We start from the raw sequence: 20,074 nt of genomic DNA, 5'->3' as shown, positions 1-20,074 counted from the left end.
AACAAGGGGGAGCTAATGGACCCCTCAGACTGATAGCTGGGAAATCAGCATTGGGCTAACTCAGACCCCCTGAACAAGGGTCTCAGTTAGAAGGCCTGGGCAGTCTAAGGGACCTCTGATAGTGGAACCAGGATGTATCCCTGGTGCACAAAAGGATTTTTGGAGCGCATTCCTCATGGAGGGATACTCTCTTAACCTAGAGGCAGGAGGGAGGGCCTAGTCCCTATTCCAAATGACTTTACAGATTTTGTTGATCCCTCCTGGAAGGCATCACCTTTGAAGTGGGGGGGGGGGCAACGGGATGGGAAGGTGGTCAGTGGGCATGGGAGAGAGGGATAGAGGCAGAGCAGGAGGGAGGGAGGGAGGGAGGGAACTTTGCTCTCTGCCTCCATTTGACAATATAAATGCTTCCATTTTACAAGCCCAGACATAGTATAAGGAACATTTATACACTACTATGAACTTAACAAAGCAACTTTTGAATTAATCTTGTCTCTCTTGACAAAGTACTCTTCTCCCTCACCACCCATTTTTTTTTTAAATGTTGCTACATGTTATAGAATCTTTGAAGACTTTCATGAGGCCTTTAGAATTTCTTTCCTGAAACAGTAACTACTTACTAAGCAAAAATTATTTGTACTGCTGATCAAATCTGCTGTTTTACCCATTCCTTGTCTTGGGTACTAGATATTTCTATTCATCTGTTTTCCCACCACAATCTATCTATCCACCTGCCAGAAAGATTTCAACAGGTATGTTTTAAAATGAATGGTTATAGGACAATTAACTGGACACTATAGTTCAAGTATATCTAGCCCTAACTGGCTATAAAATAGCAGTGGATCTCAGCAATAAGGAAAATCAACTTAGAATTCTAAGTGAGTAATTCTCTGCTCTCTTTGTATGTTGGGCATCTGAGTGTTTAAAGAACACAAAAGCATGGTTTCTAGATCTTACCCCAAATCAAATAAAGCAGAGCCCTTGGGAGTGAAGCTTTAATACCAATATTATTTTGAAAGCAGAAAAAGATTGACAGATATAGACATTTTCTAGAGATTTGGATTAATATTATTCTCTGAGTGTAATCCATGACAGACAAGAAAGAGCAAGGCAGTAGGGAGAAGCCCAGATAATGTCTTTTTGTTTTGTTTTGTTTTTTAATAATGTGTACCATGCTTTCACACACATAAATACACTTACACATAACCATCACACAATCTGGGCATTGAGATTTCAGATGCATTTCCTGTTTATAAGCAGGGAGAACAAGGTAACTCCAATGTGTTGTACAAATAGGTGACCTGGGATTAGTAGGATTGAGTTTTGCTTCACAAGGGTTCCAACTCTGCATTCACTATTTGGGTTTCAGGTTTTACCAGATTAATGATAGCGCTTTATGGGAATTTAAGAGAAGAAGGAGGAGGAAGAGAAAAAAAGAAGTTCTTGATGCTGAATTGCCCCATCTTGCACATTTCCACCCCTACTACACACCAACCTGAACAGAAGAAAACTAAGCAATTGGTTTCTTCTTGGACACATTCCATTTGATGTTCTTCCAGGCATTGTGAAGTAGAATTCCTTTCAGTATATGTGACTGTAAAGAGATGGATTCTTGAAATGAAGATATTCAGAAATAAGGATTAATATGTGCAGGGAAAAAACCATGGTCCTAGGAATTAGCCAACTGGAATCCTTGACCTTGCTCTGACATATTCCAACCATATAAACTGGGCAAGTCCCCTTACTTCTTTCAGCCTTGGTCTCTGCACAAGGAATATTATAGTATATTTGTGCTGTCATAACAGAAGACCCAAGACAAAATTTATAAATTTCATAAATTTATTTTGAACAGTTCTGGAGACAAGGATCTCTAAGATCAAGCATCAGGAGGTTTAGCTCTCTGGTGAGGGCTGTTCTCTGGTTTTAAGATGGTGCTTTGTATTGTATCTACCAGAAGTAAGGAGCATTATATCTTCACATGACAGAAACAAAGGATAAAAGGGAACCAAAAGCCCCTTATCAATGCACCATTAACCCATTCATTATTACAGAACTCCTAGGACCCAAACACTCCCAAAAGTCCTAACTTCCAACACTGTTGTATTGTGTCTTAAATTTTAACACATTTATTTGGGGGAGACACATTCAAGAAAGTTGCTTAGATTTCAACATCTCAAGGTTCCTGTTGGCATCTAAACGCCTTATGAACTTGAGGTCTTGAAATAGTACAGGAGAATTGTATTGAGGATCTATGAGCCATTTCTTAGAAGCCAAGCTCTTTTCCAAAGCACAATTGTTTATATATTCAGATAATTACTTAAAAGTCCAATCACATGGAAGACATTTTCTATAAATAGCCCCTGTTAATCTGAAACATCAACATTTGGAAGAAAGTATATGAGAATGTTACAAATAAGTGAAGTATTTAAGTATTATTGCTTTTTTGTATTTATTTTTAGAACTCCGTTAGAAATCGTATTTAACTAATACATAAGAATTCTACATGGAGCCAGGCTGTGGTGGCCCACACCTTTAGGCCCAACACTTTGGAGGTAGAGGCAGGTGGATCTCTGTGAGTTCGAGGCCAGCCTGGTTTATTGAGTGAGTTCTAAGATAGTCTCCAAAGATACAGAAAAACCCTGCTTCGGAAACCCCTCCCAAAATTCTACATGGTTCTGGGGTGCTGTGTGAAGTTTTAATACATGCATACTTTGTGCCATTCTCAAAGCAGGCTAAGAGGCAAATATTCATGATTTCAAATATTTCCAAGTTTTTAGTGGTGCAAACATCCCGAATCCTCCTTCTAGCTCCTTTTTTGAAATACACAGTATATTATAATTAAAATAATTATCATATTATTCAATAGAATAATGGAATTCATAATCCTTTCGAGTGGCACACATCTTTGTTATTATTTTATTAACTATCCATAGTGTCTATGTACCTCACTATCTTTACATAGTCATTGTTTTAGCATTTAGGTTGTTTCCATTTATATTCAGTGATGTCCCATGATGGAATATAAAGGCCCATTTGAAACATCTTTGTCTCTCACTAAAAGAAGTGACTCTTCTCAAAAGAGTAACAGTACAACTAATGAACATTTGTTAAACATCATTGAAAGCCTTTCAGGGATTATTTACCAGAAATTTAAAAAATTAGTAACTGTAATTATTTTTAACAACAACAACAAAAAAGTTTAATCACATGTTCTACCTTTAATTGGTACTACATTCTTGAAAGCAGTCAGTTCACTCTAACTTCAGCATTCTCCACCACAAAGTGAATGTTGTGCTAAGTCATTTCTACTACCTTTTTTAACCCTGCAGAGAGGATATTATGGGCTTGAGCAGCAAAATATGAGCTATAAACATGAGCCAATTGTTTTTTTTTTACTTTTATCTGCATTTATGCTGAGTTTATTCCTGTGCCATAAGTTTTTGTTTCTTCCGTTTCTTCTGGGATACCTTCTTCTTTTGTGCAACCTCCTCTTCTGGCCTTGGAACAATCTGCTCCTTTTCCATGAGGATCATCTTGATGTGGCAGGGAGCACATGTATGGGTTAATCCAGCTGTGAGCTCTGTAAATTCGTCCCTTAGGTGCTTTGTTCACCTGGATGTGTTCAATAACCAGAGAATCTATGTCTAGACCCTTAAACTCAACATTACTCTGCATTTTTAAGCATGTGCAGCAAAAATTCAGCACTCTCCTTTGGCCACTAACCCTGTGTCGAGCCCCACTGTTTGGCCTGGGCACACCTGCCTACTCCACCATTGTACTGCCGGAATGGCATACATTGCTTCTTCAAAGTGACATCTTTTAGGTATTTACTGGCTTTTCAGGTATGCATGCCCTTGATAGCCTGGGCAGTTTCACAGGTGTTCTTAACCTGAAGTTTCAATCTTCTTGACTTTCATGATTTCGTAGGGTTTACTGGGTTGAGAGAGTAGCAAACCATCTTCAAAGATCATCTCAGGCTGATTACAGGAAGAGCCATAAGCCAATTTTTAAACATGAAGTCAGAATTTAAAAACAGGAAACACCAACTGCCTATTAAAGGCAAGTGAACCAATGAAGGAGAAGAGAAGGAACCAGAGGAAGAATTCACAGATAAAGTTCTAAACTTATTTTATTCAGTCAAAACATGTATATAAATCTATCTTAGTTTAAATGTGTAAAGCACATCAATCACACATCATAAAGAATGCTTGAGCTCTTCAAATAAGCATAGTGTTTGTGAAATCAACTACCATGGTGATTTTAAATAAAAAAGGACCCCCTTTTTCTCTATAATGATGGGACTTTTGTCAAAAGAAAACTAAGCAGATAAATAAAACCATTATTTTACTAATTCTTAATGAAAAAATAAGCTGATAAACACCTTCAGCAAACTAGCAGGATACAAGATAAACTCAAAAAAATCAGTAGCCCTACTTTATTCAGATGACAAAGAGGCCGAGAAAGAAACCAGAGAAACATCACCCTTTACAATAGCCACAAGCAACATAAAGTATCTTGGGGTAACGCTTACCAAACAAGTGAAAGACCTATATAATAAGAACTTTGTGGCTATACAGGAAAAAATTAAAGACGATACCAGAAAATGGTATCTCTAGTTCCAGGGAATTTGATGATCTCTTCTGGCCTCGACAGGCACCTGTATGCGCAAGATGCACACACGTGCACTCAGGCCTACACACAGACATGTAAAATACACCAGTCTTTCCTTTAAAAGAGAGGCTTGCTCAATACTTTACAGAAAGAAAGTAATTACACTGAGTCCACAGTCCATGTTCCTGACAAGTGTGCTATGCTTCCCCTGTTGTGTAAATGTTAATTATTTTTACCTGTAAATTAATTGCCCCATAGAACTGTGCATGTTGTCACGAAGCAAAGCCTCGAGAAATAATTATTGAATAAAATGACCTGACAATTTCACTTGAAGAAATCTACCTGCCTCAATGTGTATTTATTTTTGTTTGTTTTTTTCTGTTTTTGGGGTTTTTGTTTATCTAGAGGGTACATTTATACTGAGCTATCAAGCCACCACTTAGTAGGAAAGGTTCTTCTATCAAGCCTCTGCTTCTATCATGCTCCTTTCTATAAGCCCCATCCTTCCTCAAGCCCAAGGTCCCCTGCACTGGCGCTTGGAAGAGAATATTTTATTTAAAAAATTGTTCTCTTTCCAAGGATATGTCAACAAGGCTGAAGACATCAAAATATTTCAGAGGGAAAGTTCTCATTAGAAAAAGATTACTGTTTTGCTGTGTGACCTTAGGCAAGCCATCTCATGTCCCTTAGACATCTCCTCATCCGTAACATGACAGGGCTGAACATAATGATCTCTAAGCTCTAACAGTTCGTGATTCCATGTTGTTATATGGTTTTTTTTTTTTTTAATCTTCTTCTTCTTTGATATCTCAAGATGTGCCTCGAGGCCCACAGGATACAGAAATGTAGTAATATGATCTAAAGAGGATATAGTTGCCAAATGTAAAGAACAAAACAGAAATAAAAAGACATATGCTTAAACTGTTCTTATTTACATTAGTCCTCATGAATTTGCATGGTGTTAGTAGTAGGGGCACCTACAGAGGGTTTTTCATAACTTTTCAAAGGCTTTACCACCATTGTTAGGAAGTTTCTAGAACATTGAAATAAAAGCTGCGATTAAAATAATGAAAGAGAAATGCTCAGAAACGCCAACTATATCTACTTTATCTATATATCTAGCATTTAGTTGGCATCCATCATCTTTTCGTTCTATAAAGAAACTTACAAAACACACCCTAAGCTCAGAACTCCTGCCACCTAAATAGTAGGAAAAGTAAACACCTTCTGTTACAAACTAAGAGTATGAAAACGCTGGGCAAACAATAAACTTTCTAAAACAGCCTGAGAGCCAAATATAGGTCAGGAGTTCAGCATAGGATTCTTCCAAGTGTGTGGTGCCTTCAAGTTTCTAGTACACTAAGATGGGGAAACTAATCCAAAATTACTTAAAAAAAAAAAACAGTTATTTTAATTTCAAAGACTTGGTTTAATACAGGTACTATAGTCAAATCCAGATTAGCTAAATTTGAGCCCTGCTTCCTGTCACTTTTTCAAAACTATTTGTCTGAAATCAATATTTTGTTGAAACCAGAGGCTCTCAGGAAGTTTTTGTTAAGGTTGGGAGGAGTAAGAAGGCACATGTGCTTGGATAAGTTAGGGAAGCCCAGTTAAATACTGTAAGCTTTAACATTTTAAATAGGATGGATATTTTCATTTCCAGTTACAAATACGGAAATTGAGGTTCAGCATCATTATAAGTTCAAATGTACACAGCAAGTCTGAAATCAGGAGTGCCAGGCTCTAGTGGCTAAAAACATTCATTTTGATTAGAGCTCTCTTATCTACATCAATGTTGGTCCAGGCAGCTGCTCAAGTCCAATGTCTTCACTGTATGCACTGATATGATCTTGCTTTATAGGACAAGAAAATTTATTCCTTGATGTTTAATCTAGCATTTGGTATGAAGATCACACATGGTAAATAATCAACTATCGTCTGTTACACTTCATCTCCTATCCTGAGTTTTTCTCCTCTGCGCTTCAAAGGTACAAGGGACTATGAGCTGAAGAAAACCTATGATGTGGCACAATGGATGCTTGTGAAGCTGTCTAGAGCATATTGGCCTTCTCTGTGGACTGTTTCTAATCCATAAATTCCCATTTGGTGGATGGGACAATGCTGACTAGATGAGAGATGAATCATGGCAAAAGAAACACAAGTAATTGCAATAAGGTTCTCCATACTGGGAAGCTGAACTTGAGATTGGAACAAATATGACATGTCTTGCATATTTCTGAAGCTATTGCATTTAAGCACAACAATGGGATAACTGTACACCATGTTAAAGTGGCAAAGACAGGCAGTCTGCAGGTAGGAATGATGAAGGCAGCCTGCAGAGGAAAGCAGAAATAAGACAGTTTCTGACCTTGGTCCTTTCTGAAGACATGGCTATAACCCTGTCCTCATGTTCTACTTCCGTTTCCTTATGGTTGCTAAGGATGCACCTGGGTCTATGGGACTGTACATCTGTCTTCTGCCCATATCTTGCTGGAGTTCAAACCTGGAGGCACAAGGCTTGATTTTTTATGAAAAAGAACACAGAAGCTGAATAGCAAGCACCCAAAGGAATACCTAGGCCATCCTGGGTTGCAGGGGTGCATGTCTGGGTTGCACCTGTGTGGTCAGCCTAGTTCAGATGATTTGGCCTTTCAGGACACACAACTATGCAAAGGGCTGCCACCTAAGGTTTCAAGGCTCCTAACAACTCTGAGCAACAATCATCACTGAGAACCTACCACATCCAGTGCAGACAAGACAGGAAACAATACAAACAGGGGAGCAAAGAGCCATCTGGAAGAAAACTTTCTATGAGGGAGGGCAACTGGCATTCAGCCTGTGAGTGGCAACAGAGTCTTGGTCATCAAAGAAGTGATACAATCCCTAACTCGGTATTCTATCTCTCTGACCTGTTCCCCATGGCATTGCTTCTGAATCCTACAGAGCAGGAGAAGAGGATACATAAGGGCAACGGGTGTCATGATAAGAGCCAAGCATTCATTCGTTCTGCCCTCCAGTATATGGAGCCCATATGACATTAATACCTCTTGGCAGTAGTTTCATGTAAAACACTGTAGTCCTAGCAAAAGTTGCTGTGGAGTCTTGGCAGAATGAGGCAAGAGCCATATATAAACCCAGAGGGCAAAGTATGTGGGATCTATGAAGCAAACTCTTTGGGCCCTCAGAAATAATTGGGAAAGGCCAAACTTTTAAAACAATAACAGAAGTACTGCCGGAGCAATTAAGGTGAGGAGGAAGTGGAAGCAGTAATGGCAACAACTCCGGGGACATAACTATGCACTCCAGCAACCACATAGATTGAGACCAGATGACCTGAAAGAGTTTAATGGAGCTGAAAATTCAGGCCAGTGATGCGAAGTACAGATGGCTGCTGAACTGTGGGACTGAGAGTCACCCAACTTCTCTTCCCTTCATGCAAATGGTAACCTTGGTGATAGACAAAGAAGTCTCTCCTGTGCTATTTGAATATCACTGCCTACATTCTGATTAGGGATTCAGAGATCAGAGAGGATGCCAGAAAATAGAGTAGAGAAGCAAGACTCTACTTGGATTTTCCTGGTGTCACAATTGGTGATGGATGTAATATTAACTATGAGCTATCTGACAGGTTATCAAGTTCCCTAGGGATACAGAATGATGTGGGTGTCCACCACTTGTAGGTGGATGCCAGGTGAGACCAAAGTACAGAAAAACAGAATTAGATTTTATGGCCCTACAATTTAGAACCAGAGAGACCCAATTTCAAATTATAGTGCTACCCCTCACCAATCGTGTGTATATTATAAATAACCTCTCTGACTTCCAGTTGTTCTTTCTGTAAAACTGGAATAATAATGAAAAAAACCACAGTCATTAAAGTGTCATTTCCATTTCCATTATAAACTAGGTTATCTTGCAAGCCTTTGTCCATTGTTCTTTTCCCACAGGACTGGACAGTAGCTTAAGTGAGCATAGTCTATCATGGCAGACTTTGGTGCACAGGGTACCACCCATCCCAATCAGAAGATGCATTTTTAAATTCTGTCTCTTTTATCTGATGGAAATGTTATCCTAGGATTATCATATATTTAAGAGGGTCCAGAAATCTGGATTTTCTGGGAAGTCTTTTATCTATAATGTTACCACTATACTGATTCAAAAGGGTTTTTTGTTTGTTTGTTTTTTGTTTTTGTTTTTGTTTTTTTACAAATAATGTACTAGTTATGTTTTGTGACTCTGATAAAATAAAATACTATGACCAAAGGCAACTTAAGGAAGAAAGGGTTTATTTGGGTTTAGAGTTCCAGACACAACGTCGACAAAGTCCATAATGGAGAGGGAGGCATGACTACAGCTGGCCAGAGCAGGAAGCTGAGAGATCACATCTCGGCCATACACAAGAAGTCAAGAGAAGTGGGGCAAGATTGTAAACTCTCAAATCCTGCCCCCAGTGATGCTTGTACTTCCCAGTGCTTCACTACCTAAAGGTTCCGTAACCTCCCCAAGCAGCACTCCTAACAGGAGACTAAGTGTTCAAATATGTGCACCTATGTGGGAGATTTCCCATTCAAACCACCACAAAAATTTACAAGCCAAATCCCAAACAAGCTGCATTCAGTCCATAGATTCTGGCTGTAGTTTGAGGGAGGACATAATCACAAGATTCTAGCCTTCAGATTGCCCCCAAAATCAGCTCAAATCTTCTAAAATACCATTGACTCCCTTTTCACAGAAGGCTGTAGGTGGTGATACCTGTGGCTGTTCTCCAAAGGGGCTGCAATGTACAATACATCAAATGTAGATGTTCTACCTGGAGTTCCCGTGGAATGACATCTTTCTATTTGTGTATTCTTGTACTGGAATTTTATAGGGCTGAAGCTCCTCCCACCCGACCTATGTACATGATCTTATATATGAACAGGTCCTCATTTTAACCTCTGGCTCTCTTCTTCAGGGCCCCTCTATTTCCATGACAACTGGATAATAGAAATATCCTTCATGCAAAGCTTAGAGGTTTTATTTACAAGACTTGTCAAAGGATTGATTCATTTTTGACATTATCTTTTAAGCAGTTCAAGTTCAAAAGAGAAACACATTATATTGGCAATCAGGTAAAGAGGAAATGTCACCAGAAACAGCTACAAACAAATGCAGACAGAGGTCCCATGGGAAACCCTGGCGGCAGAGGAAGTCAACACATTACAATAAGGTAATAGCCTTGATGGATTAGAAGGCTATCAAATTCACAGAGATCATGATGATAGCTAAGTGAATCCTAGCTCAGTGAACAGGGATCATTCTTCTAAGACTTTTCTCTTAAAAAAAAAAAAATCAGACAATTGAAAAATGAACTGTGGTCAGCTTTGAATGTAGAGGAGAAGGACAAAGCCCATATATGTTAAACACCCACTGTAACCTATGGGATGATTCCTTATATTTTTTCTCTAACTGTGGAGCATGGATAAGTTATTCAATGTATCTCTGCAAAATGAGAACAAGTCTTACTCTTCACAGTGATTATACAAAATAAAACCCAAGTGTGTGAAAGCCCTTAGTACTATGCCCTACACCTCATAATAATAATGATTCTCCCAATAGATCTAGGATGTTATTTATATTATATTGCACAATGAAAAGTTAAGTGGAGAAATGTTGTGCTTCATGACTTTTCCTGGAGAGATCTGAACAAATGTATATATACCCCCCAAGTAAATCACCAATGATAAGTCTCAAGGACATGATTTCACCTATCTAGTTTGGTTAAATAATTAGTTTAAAGGAGCTTACATACAAGAGCATAGGCAATTTACAGGCAGTTGTGTCACCAAAGAGTAGTCTCCTCTCACCTCTCACTCCTCTCAACTGTTAATCGCGTCCATATCCTCAGCGAGAGAAGGGTGCTGCTTTGCCTCCTAAGTTCTCCAAGCTTCCACAAAAGAATGTTGATGGGCTCAATCTTGTGAGGCTCTCATGTGGGTAATTATGGTTTCTCTGATCTCAAGATGGCAACTTTCATGCCATCCCCAGAAGAGAGTTCCAAGCAGATTACTTGTGTAAATTGCCCAAATGCTTCCAGTTAGCCAAGTCAAGGAACTTAAGATTCAAGTCTTTTTTTTTTTAATAAAAATTTTTAATTTGATAAAAAAATCCAACCTTTTGTATTTTTTCTAGGTTAATGATATTAGTACATTTTCTAGCTGTATTTAACCAAAGTTGAAAAAGACAATGTTTATAACTAAGCTAAGCCCTCCTTCAGACCTTGATTTGTGGTCAATGCCTTTGCCTCTACCACCCCAATGGCTTAATGTGACATCCAGGTCTGGACTTGCTTCCTTCAGTGTCCCCTTGTCTTGTATCTTGATTTTAAGATGTCTGTTCCTGGCCAATTCACACCATACATCTAGAAAAAGATAAAATCATGACTGTGATTACCCCCCACTTCCTTCTTACTCCATTCCTTAAACTATGCCTGTTGCTTTTTTTTTTTTTTTTTTTTTTTTTTTTTTTTAATCTGACCTGCTGTCTTTCAACATCGGATTTGGCTTCTTTGCCTTGGCCTTATGAATGCTGTTCAACTTTGTTTCAATAGTGTCTCCTTTTCCCTTTGTACTTGGGACCCCACCAGTCTGCCCTGCTTTTGTTTGATCTGATTGCATTGAGGTTGGCCTCAGTGAGACTGAGCAGAGTCTGCTCCTGGGACTATTGCAGAGGGTTGGGGCTGGGAAGATCCTCTGTAGAGTGAGCAGAGCTGCTCCTGGGACTATGGCAAAGGGATGGAAAATGAAATATACAGTATGAGCAAAGCATCTCAATAATGCTTTCTCCTTAAAGAGGAAGTGAGAACTATTTCTAAGTTAGCCTATACTCTGAGATCAAAACCACACATTGTCAATTTTAATAGAAGAGTTCACTACTTATTAGGGTCTTCCTTTCAAAAATACAAGTAGCCAAGATGAAATATAAATAGTGTTATGACAGTTTCAACCTGGTTTCAAAAAACATCACAGAGTGAAAAGTGTATAAACTTCAAAAAGGACAGAGTGATTATCCAAATAAATGACACATAGAGACTAAGGAGATGGCTTGGTTGGTGAAAAGCTTTATTTGCAAATGTGAGGACATGCGTTTGATTCCCAGATACCATGTCCAAGGAAGCCAGTTGTAGTGGCTCACTTATTACGAGTGCTGAAGAGGTAGGGACACATAGATCCCTGCATCTCGCTGGCCAGTCAGCCTAGCCGATTGATGAGTTTCAGACCAATGAGACATCCTGTCTGAAAAACAGAATGGTACCTTAGGAACACTTGAAGCTGTCCTCTTCCCTCTATATCCATGAACAGCTGTGTAGACACCTGCACATACACATCATACAACACGAAGGTGTATTTATATTTACTTGTTAAAATTTTCATCTTATCTGTATAAATTTTAAAACAAACAAACAAACAAACAAATTCATCTGAGAATGAGTAAAATCAGTGTGGTGGTTTCTCCACTGTCCTCACAATGGTGGACTAAACCCTGTATTAATCTCAGGGACCGTAGGCCTCAGTAAGCCAAGTGATGCCTAGAGATCACTCTCTTTGTGAAAGACAACCTGTATATTAAATGTTACTATAAAATATATGTTTTTTCTTGTTGAGACAGGGTTTCTCTATGTAGCCCCGACTATCCTAGAACTCACTCTGTAAAACAGGATGGCCTCATACTCAGAAATCTGCCTGCCTTTGCCTCCCAAGTGCTGGAAGTATGGACTAAAGGTGTGTGATGCCACCTCCTGGATGAAGTTTTTGTTTGTTTGTTTTTAGGTCTGAGTCCTTTACCAAGCCTGAAGTCTTGAGAAGTCTTCAAAGCATTGTAACTCACAGTGGTAACTGAATTGTAGTAATTTAATAACTATTATAACAGTTATTGAAGTCTTATTCAGTATTGGGCACTGCTATAATTCTGACAGGTGTTTTGTACGTGGTTTGAATGAGAATGTCACCCATAGGCTTTTTATTTATTTACTTATTTATTTATTTATTTATTTATTTATTTATTTATTGGTACCCAGTTTGTGGAACTGTTTGGAAATGATTAATAAGTAAGGCCTTGTTAGAGAATGTGTGTCACTGGCTACAGGTTTTAAGGTTTCAAAAGATTTGTGTCATGCTCTCTACTTCTTTTGAAACAGGAGCTCCCAGATGTTCCTGATGCCTTGTCTTCTTTTTGCCATCTTACATTCCTGGTTCACAAACCCAATGTAGCATTTTCTTTTGTAAGAAAGAAAACATAGTATTTTATCACAGGAATAAAAAAATGTAAGTGCTACAACATGAATGGCTCCTTTAAAAATAGGAAGGTGAGGAACAGAAAGCTTAAGTCATGTGCCCACAGTCAGTCACCTAGCAAGTAACAAATGGAGAACGCATATCTAGGAAGCCATGGCTTATAAATTAACAGAAAAAACAAAGCAAAGAGTGCATTGTAAGCAAAGGTGCAGAAGAGTAAACCAAGACAGATGTGAAGGTTACACAATATCCACTATTGGTGCTGTGTCAAATCTGGACACCCCTTCTCAAACCATTGATCTGAAGTTTCTCCCTAAACCAGTGGAGATAGCTCTGCCTTTGTATGGTAGCCTGGATATGCTGGCAATTAGCACATTAGAGCACTTGGGTGTGTTGATGGGAGTTGGAGCAAAAACACCTCATCTCCCTTGTTCTTCAGGTTGAGGCATGTGTTTCCTAGCACTGCCCTTGAGGATTAAGCTCATTGAAAGATGGCTTGGCAATATATCTTAAATTGGCCACCACCTTGTACTGTATCACTTCCTTGTTTCATATCAGCCTTGCATTTTTTATATTGAAACTTATTAAATTTGAATATTTGTCCCAGGGTTTGGTCCTAAAAAAATGAAAAGTAGTAAGCTACAAAGACATAACAGGGTCATTGTAGCCCTAACTTCATCATGCACCCACAAACAGATGCTATTTACCAGCCTGGCACATGGCCCATTTAAGGAGTCAAGAGTATGTAAATAACTGTGATTATACAAAAGCCATTAAATGGACAAACAGAAATTTAGGGTATTAGATATAATCTTTAGTGAAACTTTACCTTCCTTGTTTTTTCTCAGTGTAATCAATTCTAGTTGTTTAAGGGGGGGTGGAAAATATTACTTTCTCCAAGATATTACTCTGGATCTTCAAATTGCTATCGGACTCTAAAACTTCTGCACATATTCAGTCCTTCAAACCTTCCCCACATGACCACTCTGCAACCGTCTACTGATGATGCTTAAGCAATAAGAACCAATATAAAAAAATCTTATTCCACTGAGCATGACTACTGACTTCAACCGCAAGCTGCTTATGATTTTTACCTGACATAGACTTGATGCAACTTCAAGACCTAATTTATATCAAAATAATAGACTACCAAATAGGTCCAGCCTAGAAGCATTTCTTAGTTAAGGCTTCGTTACCATAAAACACCACTCAAATCTTCTCCATCAGGGTTCTCACTGCTAGGTTGAGGTGGAAGCATAGGGCTCTGCTTCTCAGCATGTATCCTTACTTTACTGTCCTCATCTAAAGAAAACAAAATGCTTGCTTATTGTGGTCCTGTATGTTAGTAAATTATTTTACTGAGGAGTCTAAGAAGAGGCTTCATTCAACAACTGATAGATACAAGTGCCAGCCCACAGCCAAACATTTCAGGGAATCCTGCAGAAGAGAAGAGGAAGGATTGTAGAGGCCAGAGGGCTCCAGGTCACCACAAGAAAACTTACAGATTCAACTAACCTGGGCTCACAGGGGCTCATAGAAAGAAACAACAACCAGGGAGCCTCTATGGAACTGACCCAGGGACTCTGCATGTATGTTACCGTTGTGTATCTTAGTCTTCCGGTGGGACTCCTATCAGTAGGAACATGTGCTGCCTCTGACTCTTTTACTGGGCATACTCAATCATCTTGCTCAGCCTTAATACTCATCTTGCCCAGTTTTAATACATGGGAGATACTTAGTCCTACTGCAATTTGATACGCCACATTTTGTTGATAGTCATGGGAGACCTGCCCTTTTCTAAACACAAAGGGAGGAGGAGTAGATTAGGGAGTGGGAAGACAGAGAGATTGGGGGGAAGGCAAGGACTGGGAGGAGAGGAGGGCAGGGAAACTGTGGCTGGGATGTAAAATAAATAAATAAATTTTAAAAAGAAAAGAACCTGAACAAAAAGGGATCTGATCTCCTTGGCCAACCTCTCATACAACACCACTGCAGTAAGTTCCTAAGAGAGCATTGCCTTTCCCATCTCCATTGTGTAATAATGATCCACCAGAGACCTAGCAAGATAAATGACTGTGGTCCCTCAGGTGATGATTGGATAGCTCAGGATCTTGATGGCTCAATTCACTAAGGCACACTGTAGAGAGGACTGGGATAGTCTTTGCATCAGCTCCATGATCTTTACTAAGTGCATAAAAATTAGGACCTTGAGAAACTCATCTCTGGGATCTATCTTTCCTGAAAACCAGCATGTGTTAACCAACCCAAGGCTACCAAGGCTATAAAACAGGGAACTCTTTTGCAGTTTATGTTGAGAATTCTATTGAATGTTTAAAATATTCAGTGTTTAAAATATTTAAAGTTCACTCTTAGGGTAGAGGGTGAAGGGAGGCAGAAAGCTCAGGATATGTGAGAAATACTTTAAAAGTAAAATCTATCACCTCTTTTCCAGTACTTATCCACATCCCCCTAACCAGGCACTGGATAAAGGAATGACCTCAGTATCTGGGATTTCCTATTTTTAGTTTCTGTATTTCCTTCAGATTGCATTGCTACAGTAAGTACTTTAGAATTATAAATTTTACTCTTGGCCTCAAAATCCTATCAAAACATTTTTTGTAATAGCATTCTTTGGAATTATCCTATTAATCTCTTTGGCTACTTCCTTTATTCTCCCATGTGTGAAGTATGAAAATATCGTCATTATTGACTACTCTGATTACATTTTCTTCTATTCAATTGTTGCTATAGTATAGATTTAGTTTCCTAAAAGACCATTTTTTTTTCTCAGCTACCATTACTGAATGTTTAAAATTCATCATCCATTGGTGACAGGTATAGTGACACATACTTGTAATTCTCTCTGGAGGTTACAGAAGAAGTACCAAGAGTTCAAAGGACAGTTTGAGTGAAAAAGTGAGGCTCTGTCTCAAACAAACAAGTAAAAGCAGGCTATAGCCTAAGAATGTAACTCAGTAGTAGAGCACTTCCTTTTCATGCACAAGGCCCCGGGTTTGAGCCCCAACAGTGTAATAAATAAATAATATTAACCATATTGTCAACCTAAACATTTCACTTCTAGGAGGCAATGATAGAAAAATATATAGAACATGCATATGCACATAAATGCATAATGTAGAATTGTTTGTGAGGGTAAAACAAGAGTGTTCATCAAAGGAGTACTCTGTAATCTCATTTAATAAAATAATAATGATCTAGGAAGACATTCATGTTAATATAAGTGAAAAAATTGCATATATTTGTGTGGTATCGTCCTCTTTTAACTAAGAAGTAGCTTGTGTATATTTTTCATTATAAGCATGAAAAAAATTAGAAAGGTACTTGTGAATGGTCAACAGTATTTGGTGGTATAACTTTAGAATATTAATTTACACTTGTACTCTCCATGAACTTTTTCTTTCCATTGTAGGCTTTTGTGTGCTCCCTTACCACAGTGGAAAGTATTGCCATGGGCCAAGACACTTCTGACTACAGTCCTGAATTCCATAAAACCTGAACTCCCTGAAGACATGGTACTCAGTATCCTAGAGATGCAGGCATGGTGTGAAATGGAGCTAGAGTTCTCAAAGGAAATCTTCACCAAGGGAAGATTTCAGTTAAGGTGGCCTTAGGAGCCTCACTGGTGACACTCCTTGCAGGGAGTCAGAAATGGAAGAAACTATATCATGTCATGTCATGTCATTTGAGGACATAAACATTTCAACAATAAATAGAAAAGTCCAATGGCTAAGGGAATGTGACATGGGCAACATACTAATGAAAGCCTCAGCCTCTTTCCCATCACTGGGGGTTATAAATTGACTGACACTCAATTCCTAATCACATAATAGGATAAAGAGAGTATCTACATAGTTCAAGGTTATTCTATACTTCATATGTCAGCCTTCAGAAAATATGTCAGTGACATACTTCCTCTGGCAAAGCTATATCACCTACACCCTCTCAAACAGCACCACCAATGGGAGAAGAAGAGGTCTAAAGGTTTGAGTCTTTGGGAGACATTTATCATTCAAACTCAGCACCAGGTCATCCATGTCATTTAAGCCTTCATTTCTGCATTGCTTCCCATGCATCAGGATTCATCAGGACCTCAGAATTCTCTAACTAATCAGACCAAGACCTCAACATGCACATTTCATGGGGTTCTCTCTACAAAGGAGTCTATCAATGCTAATGCTTCATTTCCCCAGGTAACTATATCCCTGATACCCTCCAGGAAATCATCAATGAGTCAGGGATGTATGTCACAGTGGAAGGCAATGAGGTCATATGTCCATTCCATCCAAGAAAAAGCTACAGACCAACAGGTGGTCTTCATCCATTTGACTCCAGGCTCCAAGGAGCAAATCTGGTCTATTAGCATACCATCATTTCCTTATGACACCCAAGACTCTTCTAGGTTTAGGGAAGATTTTTCAGGAAGAGGCAGAGGCAGAGGCGTCAGACTGTCATTGGAACAACTCTCAGCATCTGACAAGCATTAAAGGCATTTAAGAAGGAAAGCCAAGGATTCAGATTTGCGACAAGTAGTGAGGTTCAGAGAAGAAAATGTAGTTCCTAACATGGTATGGTTTTTAAAGGGTAGAATGATACAGACTTTTGGGGTGCTGATTTTTTTGCTACCCCTCATAGTGTTTATCAAACTATACTACTTTTAGCATCCATTTGTTTATCCCACACTCAGCCTAATGGTGACCTCCCCAGAGGGACAAGATCTTCTGTAAACAAACACTGAGATGTGGATTTGGCTTATTCATTTAAACATTCCTAGAAAGAGCCAAGTGATTAGTAGTTCACTTGACAGGAATGCTCACCTTTGTGTTCTTTAGAAAAGAACCCTTCTCACAGAAACAGACACCCACAGCTAAACACTGAGCCAAACTCCTGGAATCCAGTTGCAGAGAGGGAGGAAGGATAAGAAAAGTGGTCAAGACCAGACTACAGAAACTCACAGAGACAGCTGACCTGAACGAGGGGGAGCTCATAGACTCCCCCCCCCCCAGACTGATAGCTGGGAAACCAGCATTAAACCCCCTCAGCCCTCCTGAATGTGAGTCTTAGTTAGAAGGACTGGGCAGTCTAAGGGACCTCTGACAGTGGAACCAGGATGTATCCCTGGTGCACAAAAGGACTTTGGGAGCACATTCCTCATGTAGGGATACTCCCTTAACCCAGTGCCAGGCGGGAGGGCCTAGTCCCTACTCCAAATGACTTGACAGATGTTGATGATCCCTCCTGGAAAGCATCACCCTCCCTATGGATTGGGGGGAAGTGGGACAGGAGGGGGTGTCAGGGAGCATGGGAGGAAAGGAGGGGGAACTGGAATCAATATGTAAAATAGGAAAAAATAACAAATACATATGTATACACACATATATACATACATATTTTGAAAATATTTATTTCATTATTTTTATTTATATATGTGTTTACCTACATGAGTGTACATACACCATATTCATACATGTGCCTGCAAAGGCCAGAGGTCAAGAGTAAAAAGTAGAGTTACAGGTACCTGTGAGCCTCCTGATGGGGTGCTGGGAACTGGACACAGGTCTTCTGAAAGAGAAGTATACGCTCTTAACAACTGACCTATCTCTCCAGTCATTTATCAAATTCTTATTAGAGTTCTTTAGTAGGCATTGAATTTAGCAAGAGAAAAGTTTCCTAGAAATTAGAAGGAAGAGCAGAGGATATGGTCATGCCCAGAAATAGCTACACATAATCTGAAGTATTTCTTCTGTTCTCAGAGTGATACAGAAGAAATGTTTCTACTGTGTAAAAAAGTATGTATTACTTATATAGAAGAGAAAAGAATTGATTTCTATGCATTTATCCTGGTGTTCCACCAATCCATCCAATCTTGAACTTACTGCTCTCCAACATAACTTCCCAGATAATAGCATAGGATCAATATTCCACTGTACAGCACAAGCACATGTCCTGGACCTTGAACAAGCTGTCACTCCTTCTTGATGGTAGCATTGCTCTTCTCCTAATCTCATCCTTCTTTCTTCTCTATGAAGTACACCCTAGTACTATCTAGCCAGTTACCTGCTCTGAATGCAGATGTTCCATACATGTGCCTACGTTGGTAGAAATATACGTGTGTGTGTGTGTGTGTGTGTGTGTGTGTGTGTTTCTGTGTGAGTGGATGTATAAAGAGTGTATGGAAGTGAGGGGGAGAAAGAAAAGGAGGGGTATTAATTAATTAGCCCCTATATTTATTGGAGCTAGCAAGTCCAAATCTGTAAGGCAAGCTAACAGGGTGGAAATTCACATAACAGTTGATGTTGTGGTCATTATTGAGTCCAAAAAATCTATAGAACACACAGAGCAGTCAGGGTACAAAGTTATTCAAGAATTTCTACAATCGTGGGGTCCTGGATATATTTTTTCAACTTGATACAATCTAGGATCATTTGGGATGAAGGATGAAGGAATCTCAATCGAGAAAATGCCTCCCATTAAACTGGCCTTTAGACAAGCCTGGAGGGCAGTTTCTTGATTAATAATTGATATGGGAGGGCCCAGCCCACTGTAAGTGGTGGTGCTCCTGGAAAGGTGGTCCTGAGTTTTATAGGAATACAAACTGAGCAGATCATGAGAGGCAAGCCAGTAAGCCACATTCCTCCACGGACTGTTTCTGTTCCCATTTCAAGATTTCTACCTTAAGTCCCTGCCTATCCCTCAATGGTGGACTATGACTGTAAACCAAATAAACCTTTCCAAGTTGACAAAATTACTTTTGTTCATGTGTTTTATTACGGTAATAGAAAACTAAGAGAGATGGTGAGGACAGAAAGGAAATAGGAGATGGCAGTGGTGGGAATATGACCAGAGCACATAAGGAACATGGATGAAATTGTGAGAAAAAAACGAACAAAATTCATTTTTACTACTCATAATGAACACATAAATAAGAGTTCTTACAAGGAAAGTAATGTTAGCATGGCATGACTCTTTGCTAATCATCATGTCAACTGCCCTAAAACATCAGTGGGGATAAATTGCTTAGAATTCTGACTGAAGTCAATTTTTGAAGTTCTAGATATGTCATTCTAACCATGATAAAGAATCTAATATTTGTTAGACCATCATTTCTACTCTCTGACCCCTGCCTGTCATTAGACAGGCAAACAGATACAGATGAATGTGTGCCCCTCCCC

The 20,074-nt window shown here is 39.1% G+C and overlaps 1 pseudogene; it reads right to left on the bottom strand.

Annotated features, from left to right (window-relative positions):
* Positions 1–3,419: 3,419 nt before the first annotated feature.
* LOC127221758 (60S ribosomal protein L17-like) lies at positions 3,420–3,958 on the bottom strand (annotated as a pseudogene).
* Positions 3,959–20,074: the final 16,116 nt, after the last annotated feature.

Source organism: Phodopus roborovskii, unplaced genomic scaffold (assembly GCF_943737965.1).
Source record: "Phodopus roborovskii unplaced genomic scaffold, PHOROB, whole genome shotgun sequence".
Classification (NCBI taxonomy): domain Eukaryota; kingdom Metazoa; phylum Chordata; class Mammalia; order Rodentia; family Cricetidae; genus Phodopus; species Phodopus roborovskii.
This window is presented reverse-complemented; position numbering and strand designations above follow the sequence as displayed.